Here is a 17,660-nt window from a genome sequence, read left to right on the forward strand (position 1 = left end):
TTAGTGACCTGAACCCTTTTCAAGGCTGCTCATCCACTTTTGGTGTCTACCTTTCACCCAACTCTCACCTGTGAATCTGTGTAGCATGTAGCAACCATACCCTGGTAAAACCATCTCAGCAGAAGGGCTAAACCAGACCAAGGGTAACTAATGGAAAACCCATTGGTGAGTTAGGGGGGATGTCTACTCTAAGCATGTGAAGATTTCCCTGGGAGGAATGGATAGATGAGAATAATTTATTCCAGTGGCCACGAAGGTGGCTAAAGCAGGTATCACAGAGTCTTGGTTAGACACTGTAGAAACCAAGGCCATCCACTGCATCTCAGTCATTGCCAGTTGTCTTGCCACTGGATCTCAATATCTCTAGAAAAGAAAATGAGGTTGATTACTATGCAACTCTGCCTCACTTAAATCCAATTTATGTGAAAGTCAAGACATTGAAAGGAAATTCTTGGTTCTCTTTGTCTATTCTGAGTTTACACTTGTGAAAAGGGAATCCTTTATTCTCTTTGCCTAGTTGGAGTTAAAACTTTGGTTAACAATAACAAATACCCCTACTTAGTATTTCACTAGATTGTGAGGACAGGATTAGTTCTCCTTTGTCTACTTTTGAAATAATCAAAAAAAGCGAATATACCCATACTTAACCCTAAAGTAAGGGAAACTCTTACTGGGAGTTTATACCTCTAAAAGGAATACTTAACCTTAAGTAGGGGGTAGTCTGCAACCCACATGCTAAACTGGGTGATAACTTAGAAACATGTGAATCCAGGAGGAGAGTTAGCACCCTTAGAGGTGACAAGGCAATTCCACAGACACTGCCCCTGGGCAGGGTTGGACAATTTGGATACTGTGATTGGCCCCTGTGAAGAGGGGCAGGAATGGGAAATCACCATAAAAGCCACAAAATCCTTGGGCTGGGGAAGTCTTGTGAAGTTGAGTCTCATGGAGAAAATCTCCTGGAGATAGTCTTCAAGGGGAAATTCATTGGAGATATTGTATGAATCGTGGCTTCAACTTGGATTCTGACTTGTGAACTACTTAGTTGGGTGAGTAAAAAGGACTGATTCCTTTCCTAGTTTCCTAAGAGACTAGCTTCCATCTTGGAGGAGGCCTCATAGTTACTCACTACTGTCCTCCTGGCTGAGGACTAGTATAGGTATTTTCTCTAAACTTGCTCACATTTCTCTACTTTATTGTTTCCCCTCTAATTTGGTAAATAAACTTCTGACTTGAGATATAATAACTTTGGTGACCATGTTATTTAGTCCAACCCACTAAATTTAACCTTTACATTATCACCTTGTGATATCTTCCAAAACAAAGAATGAACAATAATGATATAAAATAGGTGGCAAAGTGGTTAGAGGACCATTCTTGGATTTGGGAAGAACCACATTCAGATCTGACCTCGGATACTTCCTGGCAGTTTTTTCAACTGTAAAATGGGAATAACAATAATACTTACCTCCCAGGGTTGGTGTGAAGATCAATTGAGAAAATATTTGGAAAGGGACTGCACATGGTGCTTAATAAATGAATATCTACTTCATTCCTTTTAGGGAACTGGATGATTTTGTCAATTTTCTGAGTCTTCATTGTCTCTGGTCCCTTTTGGACTAATTCCCCACTCTATCTACTTTTCTTCCCTCTCCCAAGCAGAGAATCAAAGGGGTATTTACCTGAACTCCCAGGGACTTCACCATAATTTTGCCTGGGTCTGGTTTTTCAGAGGCATAGTGACTCATTATTTAACTTGGGAATTAGTGCCTCACCATAAGATGTAACAAAGCTTCTTTTGAAATCTCCAGTTCAAAGAATCCAGAGCTTTTCTCACCCCTGCTCCACCCACATGGAAGCTAATGAGTTTTCATTTTGAAAAGTTGGCTTTACACTGAAAAAAAAAGGAATTCCCATAAATTAAGCTCATTATAGGGCATGGGATGGGGGTTGGGGAGAAGGACAGTTATTTTTAGGCAGAGAAACTTTTTTGCTAAATGTAATCTCTTCAAGCACTCTTCTTCAAATGAAAAACTGATGAAAACATGGATTTGTTCAACCTGAAAACCTAGCAGGTGTGTATGGGCTGATAAGATTTCCCAAGGAAGAGAAGAGATGCAATTTTAAATGATCATTGGGAAGATGAATTCAGATGAAGAAAGATTTTTTAAAATGGGATGCATTTTTATATTTTTAATAGTAGAAAGAAGGATCCTTGCTGAATTAATAGCTGGTTAGCTGCAGAATATTTGTCTATTAGAATTCAAGAGTGGATTAAAAGTTCAAATAAGCTTCATTTGGCCTTCTTTCCTGAATTCCTTTGCGGTGGTCAGTGACAAGCTAGCAGGAAGCAGAGGATGAGGGCTCTAATCAGAAATCCTTATCCCTGAGGTTTCCATATTGTCCCAGTAGCAGAGGTCGAATTTGCAGCTCCCCTGGAAGCTTCTGGGGATTCAAGGGACATAAATAGTAACTCACCTTTGATGTTCTTGGCTGCTTCTGGCCATATGCTGTCTCACATCTCTTGGACAGCCTGCATAGGCTAATTTAAATCTTTAGTACCCCTCACCATCAGGAAGACAAGTTCAGATCTGAGTTTAGACACTTATTGTGTGCTTCTGAGGAAATCACTTAATCTTGGTCTACCTCAATCTCCTTATCTATAAATTGGGGATAATAATAGCACCTACCTTCCAGGATTATTGGGAGGATAAGATGATAACATCTGTAAAGTGCTTTATCAATCTTAAAATGCTATTTAAATGCTATCATCACCATCATTAATTTGGTCTGGCTTAATTTATTCTTGATGAAATCATCCTGGCTTTTTGTAGTCACTATTTCTCTTTCTAGTTGTTTGCCAATTGCATTTAAAAAATGATTCTAGAATTTTCCTCAGGAATTGAAATGAAGCTCACTGGTTATAATGTTCCCCCACCTTTTGAAAATATCAAGATTCTTATCCTTCTCCAATATTTTAGTGCTTCTTCCATTTTTGATGATTCTTCAAAGCTGACAGAGGGTCAACAATTACATCTACCAACACTTCTATATCAGAAAGATGTAGTTCATCTGGGTCAAATGACTTGAGGTCATCAAGGACAACTAGGCCATCCTTATTATCTTCTTATTTTAGATGTCAATTCCTTGTTTGTCATTTTTGTTCTTTAATTTCCAGTGTAAAGTTCATTCAATGAGGCAAGTCATCCTTCTATTTGTTTTTGGTTATCATTAAGTTTTTTGATCTTCCTTTTGCTCCCAATATAGCTTTTAAAACTCCCAATACCCCTTTGTGGCTCTTAGCTTTTGCCTCAATTCATAGTGTCTGCATTCCTGACATTATTTTATAGGATCATGCCACACTCAGATTTATCATCTGTTAGCTGAACTTGTTTGTTGGAACTTGTTCTTCATTTCTTTTAAAAATCTAACTGGGTTGATGAGTTCTGAGTATCCACAATTGATCAGATGCAATAAGGATGAACATCTACCCTTTTTAGAAAAATCCCATTTTTCCTTTTCATTAAAATTTTTTTTCCTTCTGTGTCTTTAGAATTTCTTCCTTGTGAATCTTTTGTCGTGCTTTCATCTTCATTGTAGATACTCAGTTGAGGATGCTTAGGGAATTCACCAACCGTGGGATTCTATCTATTTTTGAAATGTCTTTTAAAATTTGCTTTTCCAAAAATCTATGATGTCTGTCAGTTTGCCTCTCCTTTATCACAAACTCCAGTAGGGAGTAATCATTTCTCTCCAGGATTCCTGTCATTTCCACCTCAGCAACCAGTACCTTCCAATTAATGAGAATCTGGGTCTTTTGCCATTAGAAGGATAAAATTCTTACAAAGGTAAGTTAGTCAATCAACAAGCATTTATTAAATACCTAATAGTGCCATACATCATGCTAGGTTCTGTGGAGACAAATACAATTGATGAAGCAATCCCTAATCTCAAGGAACTTGTTCTATGAGAAGAGACAATATGTACATATATAAGAATATGCAGAGCAAATACAAAACACATGCAATATAATAAGGGATGGAGGATACTGGCAGTTTGAGAAGATAAGGGAAGACTTTATGTAGAAAGTGGTGCTTGAACTGTGTCAGGAAGGAAGACACTTATTTGGTGAGGAGATGAATGCATTTCAGGCATGGCAGCCAGACAGTATAAACATATTGAGATCAGAGAAGGACTGCCATGTATGAAAAATAAAGAGAAATCAAAGTGGTTGGATAGTAGAATATAGGAAGGAGTCTGGAAAGATAAATTGAGGCCAGATTATCAAGGGCACTAAAATACAATGAGAAAATTTTATTTGATACTAAAGTCATGCTGAGTTTATGATGTCTTTGAGACCTCTAGCTTGAAATGTTCACTAAATAGCCAATGCTGACATGCTGAAGCTCAGGGTGGAGACTGAGACTGAGACTGAATATATAGTCCTATGAACCTGCATAGATCTGATAGTTAAAACACACAGAAACTGATGAGGTGACTATGAAAGAGATAGTAGAGAAGAAGGATGGAGACAAAGCCTGAGGGAAAATGACAGTTAGGAGATATGGTATGAAAATGACACAAAGAACAGGTAGTTGGAGAGGTAGGAGAAAACTCATAGAGTACAATGTCTTGAAAGGCCAAAGAAGAGAGAGTATGCAGGAGGAGAATGTGGTATCAAATGTAGCAAAGAGGTGAAGAAGGATAAGGACTAAGAGAAAAGTCATTGTATTTTATTTGGGATAATTAAAATTGTAAGAATATTGGTACCTATAACATAAGGTTGGTATGTAGATCAGAAATAGGGAATTTCAGAAGAGGGATGAGTTTTGAGGGAAGGATAATGAATTCTGGTTTGGGTGTGTTGACTTTAGACATCTTTAAGAGATCCAGTTTGAAATGTGCAAATGGAGGCTGCTTATTTGGAACTTAAGTTCCAAATATCAGGGGAGAGATTGGCTTAAGATAGATAGATGCGCATCATCTGCATAGGTGATAATTGTATCATGGGAATTAGTCAAGGATTTATTCACTGCTATGTTTTTTTGGTGGACAGAGAGCTGCAGCAGATATTTGGATAATTAATTTAATTTTTTTTATTTCTTCCTTTAATTTTTCTTTCTCCATCTCAACTATTTCTTTTCTATCTAGGTGGTCTGTAGTGTGTTATTCATCCTTCATTTCTACAAGAACAATGACATCGTGGGGTGATTTATTGACTGAGACATAGTTAGACAAAATCTCTCTTCCAGAGGCATAGAAGTCCAGTAGCAAGAAAAAAGCCAGGCTTGGGATGCAGTGAATGACCTTGGCATTTTAGTTGTGTGACCAAGTTCTAAGCACTCCACAGTGCCTGCTTCAGCCACGTTCATGGCTTTTGCAACAAATCGTTCTCACCTGCCCCTTCTCTCAGGGGAAGTCTTCACATGCCTGGAGGTTGCACCCCACTAACTCACCTGTTGGTTGCCTTCAACCTGATCCAGTTCACCTACTGAATGAGGTGGTTTTTACCAGGGTGAGGCCACTGCAACATGCCATAGCTTCTGTAGTATACTGCAATGACAAAATCACTTCTGTTACTTTTTCTATCATCCTTCACCTAAATATTCTTCATCATGCTTCCTTACTCTTGTTCCCAGATTTCCTTGTGTGAGCATATATCTTTACTAAAGGATGATTACTTTATAGCTATTCAGCCAGGATACAGTATTGACTCAGTTGGGAGCAGCTTTTTCACCTCCTTAATGACCATGGTATCATTCAAGTCAGACACATGCTTCCTTTTGTACTTAGCTACCAGGAAGCTACATCAGTGGTTCAAGCCTTATTCCTATGGTCCAATTAAGTATTGAGGACAGGGTTTCTGACCTGGTATGATTGGAGATACCATGTATATGTTGTCTTAGATTTCCCGGACAAGGCTACTAATGGAAGAGAAAATGGGAAAAACTAGCCAAGCCTATAAGGAGTAGGGGCTAACTCCACCTTCATGACAGGGATGCTAGTAAATATTGCTCCTGCTACAAAAGTAGTTTCCAAGTTGTTAGGTAATTTTGTTGCAAAATAATTTCCTTGGCACAGAATTCTCTCCTTCATGGTGGAGATCAATTTCCCATGCCTATGCAAGGGGAAAGGGTGAGAACAACAGAGAAGTCTTCAGTTCTCTTGATGTTTAGGAAAGCTCTTCAGTTTCTGCAGGTTTTGCATTCGCTTCAGGGGCTTCTGGCTTCTAGCTTCAAGAGAGAAGAGGCTACCTCCACTTTAGGTCACTGAAGAAAAAAAGACTCTGGAAAGAAGTCAACATGAGAGGATTGATATTCTCCATCATGTAACTATCCTGGCTACACTAGAGACTTTGGGAAATGTTCCCTTGGGTGAGATCTGGGACTCTCTCCAGGTTGAGTTGAATTATCTTTCTGCCAATGGGAGAACTTCATTCTGCATTGTCTTGCACATATTCTCCTATGTATACTTTTCCTGATTTCTGTTTTGTTCTCTAATTTCACAAATGAGCTTATCTTCTATTTGCTTTCTCTATATATTCATCATGGAACTGACATAGGATGGCAATGGCAAACCTTTTGGAGATGGTGTGTTGGGTCCTGCCCCCTCCCCCACTTGACCAAGTGCCATGCCCCCTCCCAGAGACTACCTGCTGTACCCCACACTGAGTGCCAGGAGCTGCACCCCCTCCCCCCTTATCCCAAACAGGGGAGGGAAAAAGTGCTCCCATTGGTCTACTGGGCAGAGAGGTGGGTGAAGTGAGGAATGGTCTCGGTCTCAGTGAGTATAGAGAGGTGGAGGGGAGTGACCTAAGTTCTCACCTTACCTGCTGTGTGCTCCCATAGGGTTACTGGGCAGAGGGGCGGGGGATGGAAAAAAATGTTGTTAGGTAGGGTGGAAAGGGAGAAGGGAACACCCAAGTCCCTCTGCCTTTCTATAAAGGAACTCTGGGCGTGGGGAGTGGCTATGTGCCTACAGAGAGCATTCTGCATAACATCTTTGGCATACCTGCCATAGATTTGCCATCACTGATATAGGATGTAGGATAGGAAATTTGAATATAAAGTTTGGAATCCTACAGCTTCCCCTATTAATGAAACAGTTATCAGAAGTTAGCATGAAACTCCAAAATGGGTCGCAAAGAGTCAGACATGACTGAACGAAATAAAACAAAAATATATTTCTGTAAGTATCTGCTTATTTCATTTTTGTCCCTTGTAATGACATATAGTTGGATAAAGTAGTTTCTAATAATATTCCTTATTTCTTCTTCATTTGTTGTGAATTCCTCTTTTTCATATTTGATGCTTATAATTTGATTTTCTTCTTTAAAGCCAATCATTTTCATATTTTATTATTAAAATACCATTTTCTAGTGTTAGTTGTTAGTTCTATTTTTGTTTTTGTTATTGTTAATCTCCTCCTTGATTTTCAGAATTATATTTTGGTGTTTAATTGAGGTTTTAATTTTTTTGTTTTCTAAGAGTTTTTTTTTTAAACCCTTACCTTCCATCTTGGAGTCAATACTGTGTATTGGCTCCAAGGCAGAAGAGTGGTAAGGGTAGGCAATGGGGGTCAAGTGATTTGCCCAGGGTCACACGGCTGGGAAGTGTCTGAGGCCAGATTTGAACCTAGGACCTCCCGTCTCTAGGCCTGGCTCTCAATCCACTGAGCTACCCAGCTGCCCCCTGTTTTCTAAGAGTTTTAAAAAATCTGCATTCTTAATTTGTTGATTTTTTTTACTTCTCAGTTAATGAAAATATTTAGTATTATCAAATTTCTCTTAAAGACTGCTTTGGCTATATCCCCCAAATTTTGGTATGATGTCTCACTGATATTATCTTTTATGAAATTATCTAACATTTCTCTAATTTGTTCTTCATCTTACTAATTTATTTAACTGTGTATACCTTTTGACCCAGTAATAACAGAACAACTCCAAATTACTCATGACGAAAAAGGATATCCACCACAACAGATGGAGTTCAAATATATATTGAAACATGCCATTCTTCAGATTATTTCTTCCATGAATTTTTCATTACTATAAGTAATATATATCTTGTTTTATAACTTTAAAAAGAGGGAAATATGTATTAGATGTACAACGTATGTCATATTACTTGCCTTCTTATGGAGAGAGGAAGAATAGGAGGGAAGAGAAAGAAAAAGAAGGGCACGTAGATTTTTGAATGTAGTTAACATAAGAATTTGTTTCTCTTGGATAAGCATATTTATCATAATTATGTATTTATAACAAATCACACAAATTATATTATTATGTTATATATTATGTTATATATAAATAAATGGTAACAAAAAGACAAAGTTATTTATCTGATTTTTAATATTTTGGTGGTCCTTAATTTAATATAATTTTTTATATTGTCATCAATAAAGCATATATAAAAATTTTGCTTTTCTGTATTTGGGAGAGTATATTTATATGGTCAATTTTTGTAAAGATGCCATCACTGCTAAGAATATGTATATATGTGTATATATATATTCTTTTCTATTCTCATTCTCTAATCATCAGAATATGTAATATTAACTTTTATAAAATTTTGTTCATGTTTTTAACTTCTTTTTGTTTATTTTTTGGTTAGATTTATTTAGGGTTGATAGAGGTATACTGATGTTCTTCACTATTATAGTTTTACATATTTTCTATTATAATTAATTTAGCTTTCCCATAAAATATTCATATACATGTTAAGTATTTAAATTAATTTATTGTCTTTGTTACTTGTTAGCAAAAGTTATCTCATTAATCTTTTAATTGTCTCTTTTTTCTTTTGTCTTTCTGAAATCAAAATTGCTACCCACGATTTTTAAAAATTCTGCCAGAATCTTTATGTTATGTGTGTTAACTTTATGTTAAGTGCATTAACCATTACAATGTTGGATTTTGCTTTCTAAGTCATTCTGTTATTCATTTTCATTTTTTATGACATCATCCCATTTGCATTCACAAATATGAGAGTTAATTGTGTATTTCCCTTCATCCTGTTTTCTTGGGCTTTTTCTTCTCTATACTCCTTACTCCTTCTTTATTTAAGTTTCTTAAACTTTTTTCTTTCTTTTTAACTGCCTCCTCACTATCCCCTCTCCAACCATAAAGTTTATTTTTCTGACTGATTTCTCCATGAATCTTTCCCCTTTCTCCTCTTCCCATGCTTATATGTCTCATTTTAGAATTTGAATGTATTCTTTCACCAAAATTGGTATGTGTATATGTTCTGTTCTCTTTTGACCAATTAAGATGAAATTCACTTTTAATTGATACCTACTCTCTCTACTTCTTCCACATTTGTATTATCTGAGATAATAAATTCTTCAATCCTTTGTCACATTTTCCCTTATTGTATCCTCTCTCTTCTCCTTTCTTCTTACAGCAGGGTTAAGTATAACAAAACTTTTCATAGACCTTCTGTCTTGTTTGATTACTTCTCTGACCCCTTATAGCATAGTATTCTGAAAGGACTCTTTTTCTGCCCCCTCTCCCATTAGAATGTAAGCAATCTTTCCTTAAACTCGTCTTTCTGATGTTGAACATATCTTTTTATTTGTCTCTTGATGGTGATATTCGTACTTCAAAATTCTTTTTTTAGCTTTAGTTTTTTCATCAGAAGTGTGTTTGAAAGTCCTCTATGAAGATTCATTTTTTTTCCTTGTAGAATTATATTCAGTTTTTCTCGCTTCATTTTTCTTTTGAAATATCTCATTTCACATTCTCTGCTCCTTTAGGATAGTATCTATTAAGTCTTGTGTGATTTTGATCGTATTTTTATTTTATTATTCCTATTGACTCCCAGAGGAGCATAGGGCTGCAACCATCTCACGCCAACGGACTCTGTTCTGGGCAACTTCCCCCAACTGGGCCCATGTCACTCTGACGGTCCCTGTCTCGTTCTCGGCATATCTCCGCCAGGTCTGCTTTGGCCCCCTGACCCTCCTCCTCCCTGGTGGGCCCCAGCTCAGTGCCTGTCCGGCAACGTTGTCCTCCGATTTTCATAGCGTCCTGACTGATGGGACACCGAACTGTTCCCCACCAGAGTCTGGCATTGGAGATCCCCTCAGGCCATCCGATGTCCAAGATGTGACCCAGGCAACCGTCAACAAAGACCTGGAGTTTGTTGGCTTTTGCCAGCATGCGTCATGGACTCTGTTGGAGAGCAATCTTCCAGACTAGGCGATCGTTAGTTTTGTTGGTTTAATGAGGTTGCAGTTTCTGTAGCAAGTGTGATTTTTACGGGGTGAGGTTGCTAGCCTCTCGCCCAACCCTCCTCCTTTTTCAGCCGGGCTTGGGACCGTCCTTGGCGGAGTTTTTGATCATGGTTCCTGAATATTTGAATTTTTTCTCCTGACTAGTATTTCTTTTTAGATCTGGAAGCTCTGGATTTTGGTAATGACGTTCTTGGGAGTTCTCATTTTAGGTTTTTTTTTTTTTTTTCCGCCAAGAAGTTATTGGTTGGGGGCAACTACACGGCTTAGTGGATAGAGTACCAAGTTTGGAGTTGGGAGGACCTGCGTTAAAATTTGGCCTCAGACATTTCCTAACTGTGTGATCCTGGCAAATAATTTAACTCCAATTGCCTAGACTTTATTACTCTTCAGCCTTGGAACTGATACTTGTATCTATTCTAAGACAGAAAGTAAAGTTTGTTTTTTTAAAAAGAGTAATTGGTAGATCCTTTCTATTTTCATATTGTTTTCTTATTCTTATGTGTCTAGGCAACTTTAATGCTTTTTTGACACTTTATATTGAGGTTCTTTTTTTAGTCATGAAATCCAGCAAATTCAATTATTTTTAAATTATTTCTCTTTTAACTGTTTTATAGTATAGTTGTTTTTCATACAACAACCTACATTTTCCTCAATTCTCCTAACTCTTGACTTTGTTCTAATAATACTTATTATTTCCCAAAGTCATTAACCTTTATTTGATCCATTCTCATTTTTTTGAGAGCTTGTTAATAAGATAAGATTTCAGTACTTTTTGTGTTAAATTACTGATTCTTTTTCCAAGTCTCTCTTCAGTGGCTCAAGGAATTTAAAAATTCTTTCAAAAAACTGTTCCATCATTTCTAAATGCTAGAGGGGATGAGGGAAAATTGGAACACTAATACTCTGTTGGTGGAGTTGTAAACAGATATAACTATGCTGGAGAGCATTCGGGAATTATACCCAAAGAGCCATAAAACTGTACATAATCTTTGATCCAGTAATGCCACTACTAGGTGTGTATCCCAAAAATATCAAAGATAGGTGGAAAGTACCTACTTGTACAAAAATATTTATAGCAGCTCTTTTTGTAGTGGTAAAAAAATGGAAACGGAAGACTGTCCATCAATTGGGGAATGGCTGAACAAGTTATGGTATATGGTTGTAATGGAATATGATCATGCCATAAGAAATGATGGATAGGATAATTTCAGAAAAATTTGAAAACATTTGTATGAAGTGATGCAAAATGAAGTGAGCAGAACCCAGAGAATATTACACAAAGTAACAGAAATATCGTATGATAATAAATTATTATCAACAATGCAAAGATCCAAAACAACCCAAGGGACTCATAAAAAAATGCTATCCACAGCCATAGAAGGAACTGTCAGAACATGAATGCAGATCAAATCATACCATTTCTCACCTTATTTCTTTCTTGAGTTTTTTCTTCCATATATGATATGCCTTCTTTCATGACATGAGGAGTATGTAAATATATATTGCATGACAACACTATTATAATCTATATCAAAATATTTATCATCTGGGGAGGGGAGAGAAAAGGGAGGGAGAGAATTTGGATTATAAAACTCGGGAAACAAATGTTAAAAAATTGTTTCTACTATAATTGAAAAAATAAAAGGAATAAACCAAAAACCCCCACTCCAACTCTTGTAACATTTTTTCTAAGATTTCTCATTGCCTTTTGAGCAAGCTGTTTTATTTCTTTGAGGTTTTGATTATAGATTTTTTCAATTAGTTTTCCCTTTCTGAGTTTGTGTCTTGGTCATCTCTAGAATTATTATATATATATGCATATATATATATTTAATATCTTTTTCCAAAAAAATTTCTCATTTTTGTTGCTGAAGCCCAAGGAGTTGTCTTCTAGGTCTTTTTTCTTCTTAGGATAAGATCAAGTGGAGAACTTTTGCTTTGTTGTAGGGTTTGTTCTTTAGCTTGGAGTCCCTTTCTTTATGAGTCATACTTAGTAAGGGCCCCTTCTTTTGATTAGTATCTTTTCCTTCTGCTGGTTACCCTCAACCTGGCTTAGTTCTTCTGCTAAGATGGTTTTTACCAGGGTACTTGGAGTCATGGGTGAGAATTGGGTGCAAGGTGAACCAAAGATGGATGAGCAACCCTATAGAGGGCTCTGCAAATCCTCAATCAGAGATGCTAGTCTTCCCTGAAAATCCCATGATGTCTACATGTAAAGACTTCCTTTAGAGGAATGGGCAGAGAACAATTTGTTCCAATGGCCATGCAGATAGCTGAAGCAGGTGCTGGCGAGCACTTAGAACTTGGTCAGACATCAAGATGCCAAGATCAACCCCTGGATTCTTGCCATTTGTCTTGACTTTTATCTTGCCACTAGACTTCTATGACTGGAAAAGAGAGCGAGGTTGATGACTTTGTGCAATCCTGCCTCACTTAAATACAATTTATGAGAAAGTCAAGAGATCACCCTATGATTTTTTATGATCAGCCACTGATTTTCTTAAAAAATGAAAGATGAACAACAACAATAAACAACATTTTCCTTCTCCAAAAACAGTGAAGTTTTACTTTCTCTCTCTTTTTTGGTGATCAGCCATAGTTGAAACCCTTCTCTTGAGAAAAAAAGAAAAGGAGAAGAGAGGCCTTTAAGTCTGAGGTTGTTGGAATAGACATATGTGAGGTTCTTTTTGAGGGGGACAGGTAGAGGATGGGAAGGGATGAGAAACTTTTTATTTTGTTTGCCTCATTATGTTGAGGTCCTTTTCTTCCATAATCAGCTAAGGCCCTTTTTCACTTGTTCCACTTCCCCACCTCATCTTTTTTCCTCTCTCGATTGATGGATAGCCAGTACTGAGGTTCATAGTTGATTTTCTTCCTTCCAGCTGAGGTTTTCCTTTTAGCTGTGATGACTCACATTCATCTCTTAGGGTATCTGGATCATATCTATCACTTGTCTAGGGAGTTTGTTGTGTAGTAATCAGGATTCCTGCCTGCTTTCCTGCCTTCTCTCCCAGCCACTGCCAGTTTTGATACTGGGTAGAGCTGAACTCTAATTTTTTACTAAGGAATATATTAGTAAATATTTCACAACTGGATCTTCAAAAATGAATACATGACACACTTTTAAGTTTATTCTGAACGATAGCATTGTATCTCTCACTTTTTGAAAAAATAATAGTAAATCAATTTGTAGCATTTGATAATTTCTTTGGTGTGCATGCTCACATGGAAAATATAACAATCTATATATCCAGTTCAAGATGGCTCCAGGATACTTCTGATTCTATTATACTATCTTGGTCTATGCAGAAGAACAGTATTGCTACAGATGTGTTGTGGTATGCTCTTGGAAGTAATAAAGGGGAGTGGTCTATTTTGCCACACAAATGAGAATGGGCATGTGCTCATGTTGTTACAGTTTGGGGAGTTGTGCAAAAGATCTCTACTTAATTTCTCCCTATTTCACTTAGATTCTCCTGGAATTCTAAAAAAAGGTAGAGGGAAAAAGATGGTAAGAAATATATAAACACACTAATACATTGTTGGTGTAATGGCAACTGATCCAACCATTCTGGAAGATAGTTTAGAACTATGCCCAAAGGGTTATAAAACTGTGCATACCCTTTGATTCTGTAATACCACTACTGGTTCTGTATCCCAAAGAGATCATAAAAAAGGGGAAAGAACATATTTGTACAAAATATTTATAGAAGTTCTTTTTGTGGTATTAAAGAATTAGAAATTGAGGGGATGTTCATCACTTGGGAATGGTTGAACAAGCTGTAGTATATGTTGGTGATGGAATACGATTGTGCTATGCAAAATGATAAGTAAGATGATTTCAGAAAAAAGCTAGATAGACCTACAAGAACTGGTGCAGAGTGTAATAAGCAGAACTGGGAGAACGTCATTTCACAGTAGCAGCAATATTGTATGATGACTTGGCTACTTTCAGTGATACAGTGATCTAGAATAATTCTGAAATACTTATGACACAGAATGCTATTCAACTCCAGAAAAAGAGTCAGATGTTGGAGTCAGATGCAGATCAAAGCACACTATCTTACAAATAAGTTTATTTACAGTTTTATTTTGAGGTTTTGGTTTTGTATGAGTGTGCTCTTACAACAATGTCCAACATGGAAGTGTGTTTTATATGATAATTCATGTATGGCCCAGGTCAAATTGCTTACCATCTCTGAATAGGGGGAGGGAAGGACACAGTTTGGATCCTATAATTTCAGAAAAAGTATGTTGAAAATTATTATGACTTGGAATTGGGGAAATAAAATATCTTTTAATTAAAAAAAGAAGAATATTGTTGAATTTTCACATGGTTTAAAATGCCAAGTTAATCCTTTGGCAGATTATCAAAATTTTGCTTTTGGATGCTAAAATGGTTGGTGATGGATAGGGCTATTGTATCATTGCTGCTGTATTACTCACAGGATATTCTCCTGGCATGATGGCAGTGGAAGCTGAGAGTAATAACTTTAAAAAGTCTTAAAATTGTATCTTTTGATTCAATTACAGAAGGACAAGGGCAATAGGGTTAAATAAATAAGGTTTGGGAGTGAGGTCTTTAGGCAAGGAGAAGAAATAATATTATTTCTTAATTTCATCCTTAGAAAAAAGAAGACCTTAGCATACTTCCTCAGTATTAAGGATGTTATGAAAAATTGCTCCAAATAATTAATAATAAGAGAAATCTAAAATAGAACAACTTTGAAGATTCAATAGTTCCAATTATTCTGAGTAGCAATTTGGACTTTTTCTAAAGAAAGTCACTAAACTATTCGCGTCCTTTGACTCAGAGATTCCACTGTTAAGTGTATCCCATTAGGATACCAAAGATACATATACATATACAAATATAAATATATATATATGTATACATATATGAAAATATTGTAATCATATATAAAACTATAAATATTTATAATAGCACTTTTTGTTGTAACAGAATTACAAACAAAGTTAACTGAGATATGGATAAATAAAATGTGATATTTGAAAGAAACAGAATATTATTTTATCATAAGGAGTCATGACTGAGGAACTCAAAGAAACATAATTTGTATGAACTCATGTAAGCAGAAGCAGCAAAACAATATATACAGGGGGCAGCTGGGTAGCTCAGTGGAGTGAGAGTCAGGCCTAGAGACAGGAGGTCCTAGGTTCAAACCCGGTCTCAGCCACTTCCCAGCTGTGTGACCCTGGGCAAGTCACTTGACCCCCATTGCCCACCCTTACCAATCTTCCACCTATGAGACAATACACCGAAGTACAAGGGTTTAAAAAAAAACCAAACAAAAAAACAATATATACATAGACTACAGCAATGCCAATTTAAGTAATTTCTGGTCATTATGCAATGATCTATCTTGTCCTAAAAATAGAGTTGGGGGATCATGCGCTTTCATTTTCTTGTAGGAAAGGTGGAAAACTATGAGTATAGCCTGTTGAATATACTACCAGATATGGCGATGCACTTTGGTGGGGGATGGGAAGGATTTCCAGAAAAGATTGTGATGTGAAAGCAAAAGGCATAAATACAACTTTTTTCTTTTAAAAAAAAAATAAAGTTTAATTAATTAATTAATTAATTTGGAATATTTTTCATTGGTTACATGATTCATGCTCTTTCCCTCCCATCCTCCCTCTCCCTCCCATATCCAATGCTCAATTACACTGGATTTTACATGTGTCACTGATCAAGACCTATTTTCATATTGTTAGTATTTGCACTAGGGTGATCATTTAGAGTCTACATCCTCAATCATATCCCCATTGAACCATGTGATCAAGCAATTGTTTTCTTCTGTTTTTCTACTCCCACAGTTCTTTCTCTGGATGTGGATAGCATTCTTTCTCATAAGTCCCTCAGAATTGTCCTAGATCATTGCATTGTTGCTAGTAGAAAGGTCCATTACATTTGATTATGTGACAGTGTATCTGTCTCTGTGTACAATGCTCTCCTGGTTCTGCTCCTTTCACTCTGCATCAATTCCTGGAGATCATTCCAATTCACATGGAATTCTTCCAGTTCATTATTCCTTTTAGCTCAATAGTATTCCACCATCAACAGATACCACAATTTCTTCAGCCATTCCCCAATTGAAGGGCATTCCTTTATTTTCCAATTTTTGCCACCACAAAAAGCTTGGCTATAAATAATTTTGTACAAATATTTTTCCCTATTATCTCTTTGAGGTATAAACCCAGCAGTGGTATGGCTACATTAAAGGGCAGTCAGTCTTTTAAAGCCCTTTGGGCATAATTCCAAATATTGCCTTCCAGAATGTTTGGATCAATTCATAACTCCACCAGCAATGAATTAATGTCCCAGTTTTACTACATCTTCTCCAACATTTATTACTTTCCTTTGATGTCATATTAGCCATTCTGCAAGGTATGAGGTGGAACCTCAGGGTTGTTTTGATTTGCAATTCTGTAATTATAAGAGATTTAGAATAATTTTTCATGTCCTTATTGATAGTTTTGATTTCTTTATCTGAAAATTGCCTATTCATGTCCCTGGCCCATTTATCAATTGGGGAATGGCTTGATTTTTTGTACAAATTTATAAGGATTTAGCTCCTTATAAATTTGAGTACTTAGACCTTTGTCAGAAGTTTTTGTTATGAAGATGTTTTTCCCAATTTGTTGCTTCCCTTCTAATTTGATTGCATTGGTTTTGTTTGTACAAACTCTTTTTAATTTAATGTAATCAAAATTATTCATTTCACATTTTGTAATGTTCTCTATCTCTTGCTTTGTCTTAAAGTCTTTCCTTTCCCATAGATCTGATAGGTATACTATTCTATGTTCACTTAATTTACTTATACTTTCCTTCTTTATATTTGTCATTCACAATTCTGAATTTATCTTCGTGTAAGGTGTGAGATGTTGAACTAAACCCAACCTTTTTCATACTGTTTTCCAATTTTTCCAGCAGTTTTTGTCAAATAGTAGGTCTTTTTTCCCTAACAGCTGGGATCTTTGGGTTTATCCACTATCTTGCTGAGGTCATTTACCGCAAGTCTATTCCACTGATTCTCCTTTCTTTCTCTTAGCCAGTACCATATTGTTTTGATGACCACTGCCTTATAGAACAGTTTAAGGTCTGGTTCTTTGAGGCCTCCATACTTCACATATTTTTTTCATTATTTCCCTTGATATTCTTGATCTTTTGTTCTTCCAAATGAACTTTGTTATAATTTTCTCTAGCTGAGTAAAAAAGTTTCTTGGAATTTTGATATGTATGGCACTGAAAAAGTAAATTAATTTGTGTAGGATTGTCATTTTTATTATGTTAGCGCATCCTACCCACGAGCAATTAATGTTTTTCTAATTGTTTAGATCTAGTTTTAATTGTGTGGAAAGTGTTTTATAGTTGCATTTGTATAATTCCTGTGTTTGTCTTG

This window comes from Gracilinanus agilis, chromosome 3 (assembly GCF_016433145.1).
Source record: "Gracilinanus agilis isolate LMUSP501 chromosome 3, AgileGrace, whole genome shotgun sequence".
In the NCBI taxonomy this organism is placed as follows: domain Eukaryota; kingdom Metazoa; phylum Chordata; class Mammalia; order Didelphimorphia; family Didelphidae; genus Gracilinanus; species Gracilinanus agilis.